Below are 10,555 nucleotides of genomic sequence, written 5' to 3'. Positions count from 1 at the left end.
GTAAAAGGTCCAGGTCGTCAGGGACAGTAGTCTCAACATTAGCTGGAAGCTCTAGGGCGTCATCAACCTCTTCAGGTCACTTAGAAGGCACCACAGCGCTGACAGATGGAGCATTACTAGCATCTCCAGGTACGTTGATTACACTTGTACCTCGAGCCTCACTTTCATGCTCCTCTTTCAATTGAAAGTACATATGCTCAACTCATCATAGTCTTGGCCCAAGCCATCATATGCCTGCTTAGCTCGCTGAGCAACCCATTTGCATGTCTTGGCATAATATGTCACAGTAGCCAGCTTCTCTTTCAGCTCTTCCACAGAGTTGTTCAGAGCCGTATTCTCTAAAACCACCCCGTTGTACACCTTCTTCAGCTCTTCCAATTCCTTTTTCTTGATCTCCTGAACAACCTGGACATTACTCAATTCTTCCCTCAATCTCTCCAGCTCGCCCTTCTCACCCTCGCTGATTTACACCATTTGTTTTAGTTTCTAGTACCTAACGAGCAGCTGCATGAGAGACATCAATGTTAGCCCTAGTTTCAAGATAGAAAAGAAGGAACAAAAAAGCACACCGCTTACCAAGTAATGGGCCATATCTATCGTCCTCAGGTTCTCATCAAAATCTATAGCGTCCAGCTCCTTTCTGTCCCCATCCAACACAATTCCATCTAGAAGACAACTAACAATGGGTGCCAACCTGAAGCTGCAGTCTGATCTTTTAACCGCATGTTTCCTCCCTATCTTCTCATTCACATAGACGAGGTGTTGGTCTAAGTCGTCACCCTTGCTCCTCACAGAAGCTGTCTTACCACTGTCCCTAGTAACAACTTTCCCTTTACACCCCCTACATCACCAGCCAGATTTAACCTTTTTTCAAAACTATCAAGATCGGGTACACTCAAGTCGAGCCCCCGTGTCGACCTCGTAACCCTTTTCCCTCCAGATCGCTCTATTGCAGGACTAGAACAACTACCAACAGATCGTTCAACATTTCTGGCCAGCTTGACGACCTTAGGGTTAGGCTCATCTGCCATCCGCTTCCCCAGGCTACTCGGCCGACGAGCCACAAAGCCGATCTCCTCCAAGTCTAGCGGTGAGCCCTCCCTCATCCTATCCAAAGGAATGACCCCCATGCCATCACCGCCTTCACCTTGAACAGGTCGCCTCACTGACCCACCTCCAGATCCTGAGTTCCCGCCACTACCCCTATTCCTCTCCTCCTTGGTAACAATGCCACTATGTCCCATATCCATCATAGATTCAGTTGACGACCCCCGATCAGCTTGACCACGTGCCCTTTTCTTCTAAATCTTCCTCTTCGCCCTTATCTCTTGCCCTCCCCTCTTAACGAAATAACTCGCTACTTCAGGAAGCTTCCTATGTTTCTCAAATCGACTAAGACAGGCAAACATTTTGATCACAAAACGAATGGTCCTTCTCATAATAACGACCTATGCAATAAACCAATTCAAAGATTAGTTCAAACACAGGGCATATTTCCCAATACACAACAATTAAAACTACGACATACCAGCAAAATTACAAACCCTAGTCTGGACACTAAAACCAGATGTACATTAATTCCCAATTAGCAACAACGGCCTTTTCTCCCATGGCTCGTTGCTTACACTGTCCATAACACTTGACTTCTTCGTCCGCATCTATAGGCTAAAGTTGTTAGCACGAGATCGCTTCACAGCGAAATGCTCAACAATATTATCGAGTTGGATGTTATAATCTCCACTCTCGTTCAACAGGTCAAAAACCTTAAGGAGCCGCCAGCTGTTGCCAACGAACTAGCAAGGCGATTTCTCACAGAAGTTCAAACAATCACAAGTAAGCTTCGAGAATGGAATCATCAAGCCAGCTCGCAACTGCCACTCACATACAACTACCCTAAAATCTAGTGGCATGAACACGTTGCTAAAAACGTCCACATCTTCTCCCAGTTCATGTATCTCTAGGTTGCTTACGTTTATATCAAAAGCCTCCCTTAAATCTACAAAGTTGTTAACAACACGCTTATTTATAATCTTAGGGGGCAACCCATTTGATACGGAGACCTTGTCACGACCAGAACTACTCACTATAGCAATGACAGAATCGTATTTTACCTCTTCCCCCTCACTTTCAAACCTTAACGACTCCTCTATCATTTTATCAGAGTGAGTATCGTCTGAATCAGACATGTTTACTTTCTCTCTCTTTTGGTTACAAATCAAAGACCTAAATGAGACTACAAACAATGAACCTTCAAAGCAAGAAAGAAAAACAAAAATGGCAGAGAACTAACCTAAGTATTGAAAACCTTGTGCAAACTCTGAAAAATGAAGATGCCAACAACTCTTCAGTTCCCAAGAAGCGTTTTATGTAAGATACCAGTTCAGTTCTCCAAAACAAACCATCATTACACAATAGCCCTAGACAGCCATGTATCCTTCTGTAGCGTCTTTTCGAATCCCACAAAATGAGGGAGTTGCTATTTCTGCTCACAACTGTTCACATCCACACATGTGCCAAACACGCAATATCGATCTCTCTCAGCAGGTCCCTCCCTTGCACATAGTGACCTACTGAGATGGGGCTATATGAGAAAATAATATTCACATCCAATGAATATCAAGCACATGTCCAGCATAAATAGAACAACCAACCAACCTCCGATTCTCGTCCTCAGAGCTCGTTTCATAGTGAACCAACTCAGGCAAGCGACCTGTTCAAATCAAGCGATCTTCAACTTCGTCCTACGAGCTCGCTTCATAGTGACTCAAGTCAAATAGACGATCTAAGTCAGAAGTGACCTCTATCACTCTCGCTCATTCCGTTCCATAACGGTCTGTAATGTATGTCATTATTATGACTTTCATGACCACAACTTCAGGCACACATCTCATTGATTCTCCATAACTTGCCATTATGGTTAGCCAACAAAGAGGAGACCTGAACCTGACCTTACGCAGGAGAGCTGGAGGCATGAGCATCTTACCTATATAAAGAGGATGATGAACTACGTCTGACTTGATTCAAGTCTCCCCCCCAGCAGAGAACTTGATACGTAGGCAGTTCGTCCATACAAACTCGGTCAATTCAATCCCTTAAACACCTTTCTCCCCAAAGATTGCCTACACCAGTAAGGTTAACAAAATACAACCTTTACAACACAAGTTTTATTTTTTACCCCAAACAACAACAAAAAAAAACCCGAAGTTTTATTGGGTGTACGGGGAAAATTCCGCCTTAGGACAAACTGTGTTACTCGTGCAGTCGTTAGACAAGTATGTGAATTGTGCTATGTATTGGTTTTTATAAGTCTTCAAACTGGTCGCTCGAACATATATATCTATATATCATCTATTACTGTATGTGTAGTTTTGTTATTTGGATATTAATTTTAATTAATAATGGGAACTTATTATATAATTTTCAGTGACATGAGTGAGGTGCTAGGTTATATATATATATAGACTGATTCTAAGTTCAATGACTCGAAGGAGGTGTGTTATACTCTAAGTGATAGTATTTTATTATTATTATTATTTTTTGGGGATGGGGGGTTCTTTCAGTATAAATTTATTGCTGGATGCCGAGTGACATTCTTGCACTCAATTTTTACTTTTCTATTTTTAACAACACAAATGCTAATATATTACTTAAACCATGATCATATCAAGTGTCACAAAAATGTTTAAATTTTGGAATAAAACATACTATGAAACTCGAGTAATACTACACTAACAAAGGAAAAATGACACAGTCAAGACACAGTGACGTGGCATGTGGTGAAAATAATAGCCAAAAATCTTTTTTCTCTCACTCAAAACACTTATTCTCTTTCCATTATCATCTTTCCATTCCTATTTTGTCATTCTTATCTTTTCTTCATAGCAAACCATCCATTCTATTGATTTTTCATAGTACAACATTGATGTTGCAGTGGTTTTCATGGTGCAACATTGACGTTGTAGTGGTTTTCATGGTCACTACACCAAAATAGGAAATTAGTAACGCTAACTTTTTTTAATTAGTAACAGTTTTTTAACGTGAGAGAGTCCCTCACACTTTAATACCGTAAGGAATGATGATAAACTGTTACAATGATTTTTTATTAAAATTGAATTAATTTGTAACGGTGTTTAGTTATTTTCTTACGACATATATGCACTGTGAAATTGTGAACAGTTTAAAAAAAAACAAAAAAATTAGAAATTTGGGAATTTATGAAAGAGAGATTCAAGAAAAAACTCGCGCTCTCACTAATTCACAACTCTCCTTAAGGAAAGAAACTCTCTTTCATCGATTCTCTCTCTTGATCTCAAGTAAATCTCTCTCAAATCTCTATCACTCACTCTCAAATATCTTTATTCTCTTTCAATCTTTCACTGCTTTGTTTGTTGTTTGTAAGTCATTCATCCTCTTCCACCTCTTCTGTTCAATTACTTCTCTCTCGCTATTTTACTCCACTATGATGTAGGGTTTGCTTGGTCTGATTCAGTTGCAAGTTTGGTTCTAGTTGCTGCAAAAGGTACGATTTTTACTTTTGGTTTGTGTTTTTTTTAGTGAAGCGACTGTCATGTGGTCTGATTGTTCTTGTTTGCATATGTTTTTTTTTATTGATTAATGACTTATAACTGTGTTCACGTCTGAAATTCTCAACATGCTTCTCTGAAAACTCTATTTTTTCGTTAAAAGCTTAAAACTAGCTTTTAAATAATTAAATATCAGTATTCAATCATGCCTTAATCCTAAAGTAATTAGCTTTCTATTTGACTACCTCTCTGAGGTTTGATGGTGCGCTTAATGTGGATGTCACTGAATTCCAGACCAATATGGTCTCTTATCCTAGGATCCATTTCATGCTTCCCTCTTATGCACCTGTGATCTCGGCTGAGAAGGCATACCACGAGTAGCTTTCGGTGGCTGAGATAACTAACAATGCCTTTGAGCCCTCGCCTATGATGGCTAAATGTGATCCCCGCCATGGAAAGTACATGGCCTGCTGTCTGATGTATAGAGGTGATGTTGTGCCCAAGGATGTAAATCTTTGTTGTGGCCACCATCAAGACTAAAGCGCACCATTCAGGTTTGTTGACTAGTGTCCTACTGGGTTCAAGTGTGGTATCAACTACCAGCCACCAACAATAGTGCCTGGGGGTGACCTTGCGAAGGTTCAGAGAGTTGTTTGCATGATCTCTAACTCCACCAGTGTTGCTGAGGTGTTCTCTCGAATTGACCACAAGTTTGATCTTATGTATACAAAACGTGCATTTGTCCATTGGTATGTTGGTGAGGGAGAGTTCTCTGAAGCCCGTGAGGATCTGGCTGCACTGGAGAAGGATTATGAAGAAGTTGGGGCCGAATTTGCAGAGGGTGACGATGGTGATGAAGGTGATGAGTATTGAGTGGACAGTCTAGCTTGGTTTTTGTTCTAGTCTTTTGTGTCCTTGGTATGTGATCTATGGTTTCTTTCGGATTTCATAATAATTAGGAACAAAATTAGTGCCTTTGATGTTGGAATGTGACTGATAATGGCATGTGCTAATACTATATTGCTTGCTTGGTAAAAAAAAAAGTAATGAAAAAATAATTTTTTGAACCAAACAACCCTAATAGTGAAACCAGTTTTAGGTTCCCTTGAATCTTTATGTGCTACAGTTAGTCAAACTTGTTAATCAATTAGATTGGTGCTATAGCCTTTCTCATTTGTCTGAAAATAGCACGTTCTTTTGAGGTCCTTTAGACTTTGTTTGTTAATTATAGTTCCAAGTTCCCTATCAGTTGCCTTTGATAAAATTTCTTCTGACTTGGTCTTCATTTGGACAAATTAAATATATGTTCTCATTGTTATGAGTGAACTATAATGTTTGTATATATATATATATATATATATATATATATATATATATATATATATATATATATATATATATATATATATATATATATATATATATATATATTTTTCGTGTTTCCTTGTTTTGTGCATCAAATTTTCATAAATAGATAGTGCTAAAAGCCGGGCTAATAGGAATATCTGTTAGGGATGAATTCTGACAAGCCTTTAGCCCCTTGTGCGAAATTTATTTTCATTTTCGAGTACAGAAGGCTTGGGTCTTAATATATTGGTCTACTGCTCATAGTTGCTTTGAGGGGCCTTAAGTTGGTTTTAGTTTAAAGACCACCATTAGCATAGAATGTTGCGTGATGGACAACCCAATTCACTAATGGGGATTAACTTGATCTTTCGAACCCAATCCGAAGTACAAAACAGATAAGGTGAGAAACCCCTAGACCCATCGGAAGATCTCTCTTCTTCTTCTAGAGGTTGCTAATAATAATGTCGGTGTGTTGGATGGGTGTGTTAAGATGGGGAGAATTAAGAGTATGGGAGAGATATTTCCCTTCCTTTCTCATCAAAATTATATATGTGATTGGTGATCCAATTCATCTCTTTTTGTATTTAGATAAGGAAAACCAGTTCAAAAAGGAAGAATTTGAGTGAAGGGGGGAATTAAAGGTTTCAGTTGAGGGTTTATGGGTCTCAATGAAACCACTATTATAACTTGTTCCAGATAGAAGAAAATGAAGTGAATTCGGATTAAAAATCAGATCTGTCATGGGTCACTTCGGATTAAAAATCAGATATGTCATGTGTTACCAATGAAGGCATAACTTCTTCTACAAAACTTGTATTTGCATGTGGTTTGGTGCGTTTGAAACATGATTCATAGGACTTTTAAATGATGTATGAGTTAGGTTGTTGTTCTTCTTGGGATGATTCAAAATTTCAGTTCATTTAGGGGTGAAAACCATGTGATAACCCCGTCAATATTAAGACAAGACCAGTATTATGACAGGACGAGTTTTGGAGCTTTTGGATAAGATTTTGGATGCTTTAATATATCTTTTCTTGTTGTAAATCTCAGGTAAGTCTCCTCTACTCGTTAGTCCCATTCTTCCTTGTGTTGTAGATTTGTAGTAGTAATCATTTTGTTAATTTTTATACGCTCTTGAGATACTCTGTTGAATTAGATTTCCACTACACCAAAATAGGATATTAGTAATGCACAAAATTTTTGGTTCCTAAAGCTTTTTAGGTGTAACAAAATGCCTAACTTTTTCTAGGCGTTATATTTGTATATAAAATGTTACGTTAATTTCCCCTGTATTGAGAATTAATTTGTAACACATTTAATTTTTTTTGTTTTGGCAGCAAACCGTTAAGGTTTATAAAATATTAGAAAATAAAACGTGAAAAGAATACTATTAATTGCTAAATTAGAATTTTGGGCGAGAGGAAAAAAAAATAAAAGCTCCCGCTATTCTATTTCTCCTTCTCACTCTAACTAAATAAAACTCTAAGTCTATATCTCTCTCTCCACCCCATACATAGAGTAATATTGGGATTTTTTTTTTTTAATTCTGTCGCCTCTCTCTCTCTCTCTCAATACTTCTGCCGCCGCCGTCATCTGTAGGTAGTACTCCTTTCTTCTCTCACTTTCTTCTTCAAGGGTTTGAATATTTTACTTATCTAATTTATAGTTTTTCGTTATTTTTGCACTACTAGGTGTTTAATTCACAACTGATATTAACTTCGGTGCTAGCTACTTCAGTTATAACCAAATGTATGATTTTTGTTTTGATATATTGTGTTCTTCAATGAAAAAAATTAGATTTCTGTTTTGGTATCATGTTTTGGCGAATGCTAGGGGTTGTTTGTTTTATAAATATTTAGCATTAAGCACCGATGAAATCAAGTATTTAATTGTTCAGAGCCTATATATGTTGTTTGTTTTATGTTCTAGTTAATTCAAAGGCAAATAATGGTTTAAGTATTCCGACGTAAATGTCTTGTTGATTGCTTAACTAAATTGCTAAAGTTTTGTGATTCCCAGCATTACCCTTTAATTATTACATCTCCTAATCTTCATTATATCACTTGAATCAACCTCCCAGCTTCCAAGTTTTAACATCCATGAAACAATTTCGCCACTTGCAGCATATCTAGGTCTTTGGGTATCTATATAGTCTTTTTTCCACTTTGCTAGAAAAATCCAAAGCAATTTCTTTTGAGAAATCAATTTTAATTAGGTTTTTATTTTGTTGAAAATTGAAATTTGAGTATTTAAGTGATGATGCATGATTTTGTTTAGTTTTGAACATAAATAAAATACATAATCAATCTCTTGAGGTTGGGTTCATGAGGAAACAGAAAAGAAAGGAAGTAGATCGATGTTTGCATATGATAAGGTTTCGGTAGAAATTCATAAATATTCTATTATCATAGTCTGTGTTGAGAGCTTAAATTGCTAGGCTAAATATGTTCACACCAATTGAAAGGTTTTAGACCAACTTGGATTGGAGATGACCTGAATGAGGTCCATTGGTAATGGTCTTAAATCTTAACAACCTTACGTACTAAAGGAATCACCATTGATCTTTTATCTTTTGCACTTCATTTTAAGTTGCATAACATGAAGAAACATTCCAAAGGAAGAATATATATTTATTAAAATCAAAATACCCCTTAGAGTTCAAGATTTTAGTGGTGATATGTTTTCTTTTCCTGGTTTGTAGATTGTTCCTTGCTTGTAGATTCTTCTTCACTTGTGGATTTTGGTCCAATCAAGCTATGTATGAAAGCATAAAAATCGTTGAAACCTAAGTAAGATGGACATTTCATATTCTTAAACCCCCCCCCCAAAAAAAAAAAAAAATCTTCCCCACTCCGCTCATGCCCCCATTGCAATGTAGTATACTAGTGTATTTGAATTACGATGCCGCAAAACAATATACTCAAAACTAACACTGCTACTATTTTCTTTCTTATTTTTTCATGTCTTAAGGGGATTGTAAGAAGGTTATTCATTTGTGGGAGCCTTTGTCTTGTGGAACATGGAAAGTAGAACCTACTCCTTTTGTTGGGCATGCCGGAAGTGTTAAGGATCTCCATGTACACTCTAACTTAATGAACAAAACTTTTTCATTTTTTTGTGTGGGTGTTTTAATGCGGTAAACCCTCAATTTGTAGTCTATTCCGTTCTAAAAGTTGTCTAAATTCCTTCATGCAGTCTATTCATGAGTTTTGTTTTGGAAGATGGGTTCTTACATGTGAGTAGTGTGAATGTATGGTGTATATATATTCGAAGTGTGGTATCTCGGGTTGGAACTAATAGAGGTGTATAACATTGATATAAGTGGAAGTGGTGTATATGTTGTTTTCATTTTAATTTTGGTATATAATTTGTAGTGTCCTTTTGATTCAAGGATTGGTTATTTAATTTAACTGGCATTGGTCGAGATGGTTAAGTAGCTAGTTCTACGAATCAATATATATTTGAGTAGTTAGTTTTACGAATCAATATATTATTTGATTTTCAGGTTATGACAGGATTTATGTATATGAAATGTTGAAAATACAGAGGATATTCTGCAGAAATTTTTGTGTCTTTCGTCAAGGTGTCTGACAAGGTTATAGGGTTTTGGAGCGTTACATAATTTTTCATGTCTATACTATGCTTCTATTGCTACTAGCCTACTACCATATTCTCTTTTCTGAATTACATAGTTTGAATATAAGGAGCTACTACTTAAGAATAGGATATAAGTATATATCTATACATATTTGTTTTCTACTGCCTGACTCCTTTTTATATATTTCTATTGGTGTATAGGATGAAAGGGACTTTTCTGATGATACCATCCTAAAATCATCTCTTGATGCTTGCAACTACTGAAGGTGCTAGTTCTATACAAATGACGTGAGAGTTTGAGTTTAAGGATAAGTCCCATTGATTTGGAAAATAGTTTGTATTTCATTTGTGGCAAGTCCTATTTATGAAAGATGTTTTGGTGATGTTATTTTAATAAAAGATTATGTGATTGGATGTACTTGTGAGATTAATTTCTTGTTTATGTTATGGACTATTGTAGAATACCCAATAAGTGGGGCATCTTTATGCAGGTTCAGTAGTCTCCCAAAAAGGGTGGTTTTGGAGATATATATATATTTTTTTACATATGAAATAGTTTGTAACGGTGGAAAACTATAACTAAGCTTTGCACCGAGTAACACTTACGAAGTAGCAAAACCGTTACCAAAAGAAAATTAACCGTTACAAATTTTATAAATCAGTAACACTAAAAAGCATTACTAACTTTATAAAACCGTTACTAATGTTAGAAAAGAGTAACACAAAAAAACGTTATTAATTTTATAAAACAGTTACTAATGTTAGAAAAGAGTAACACAAAAAAAGCGTTACTAACATTATAAAACCGTTACTAAATAGTAATACAATTGAGCAAAGAAAACCGTTAGCAAATATTTTCAGTTACGGAAAAAACCGTTAGCAAAATAATGCTTTGTAACGCTTTTAAACCGTTACAAATATTTGTAACAGATTACCCACGCCCAAACTGTTACGGATAAAAAAAAAGCGTTACAAATATTTTTTGTAACAGTTTTTGACTGTTAGTAATAGCCTATTATGGTATGGTGGGTGCAACATTGATGTTACAGTGATATTTCTTTGTGCAACATTAACGTTATAGTGATTTT

General features: G+C 36.4%; 1 pseudogene; it reads left to right on the top strand.

Moving 5' to 3' along the window:
• The first annotated feature begins 1,425 nt into the window (after positions 1-1,425).
• Positions 1,426-5,490, top strand: LOC147517558 (tubulin alpha-1 chain-like; annotated as a pseudogene).
• Positions 5,491-10,555: the final 5,065 nt, after the last annotated feature.

This window comes from Coptis chinensis, chromosome 2 (assembly GCF_015680905.1).
Source record: "Coptis chinensis isolate HL-2020 chromosome 2, ASM1568090v1, whole genome shotgun sequence".
NCBI lineage: Eukaryota > Viridiplantae > Streptophyta > Magnoliopsida > Ranunculales > Ranunculaceae > Coptis > Coptis chinensis.
The sequence above is the reverse complement of the archived record's forward strand: the minus strand, read 5'-3'. Positions and strand labels throughout refer to the sequence as shown.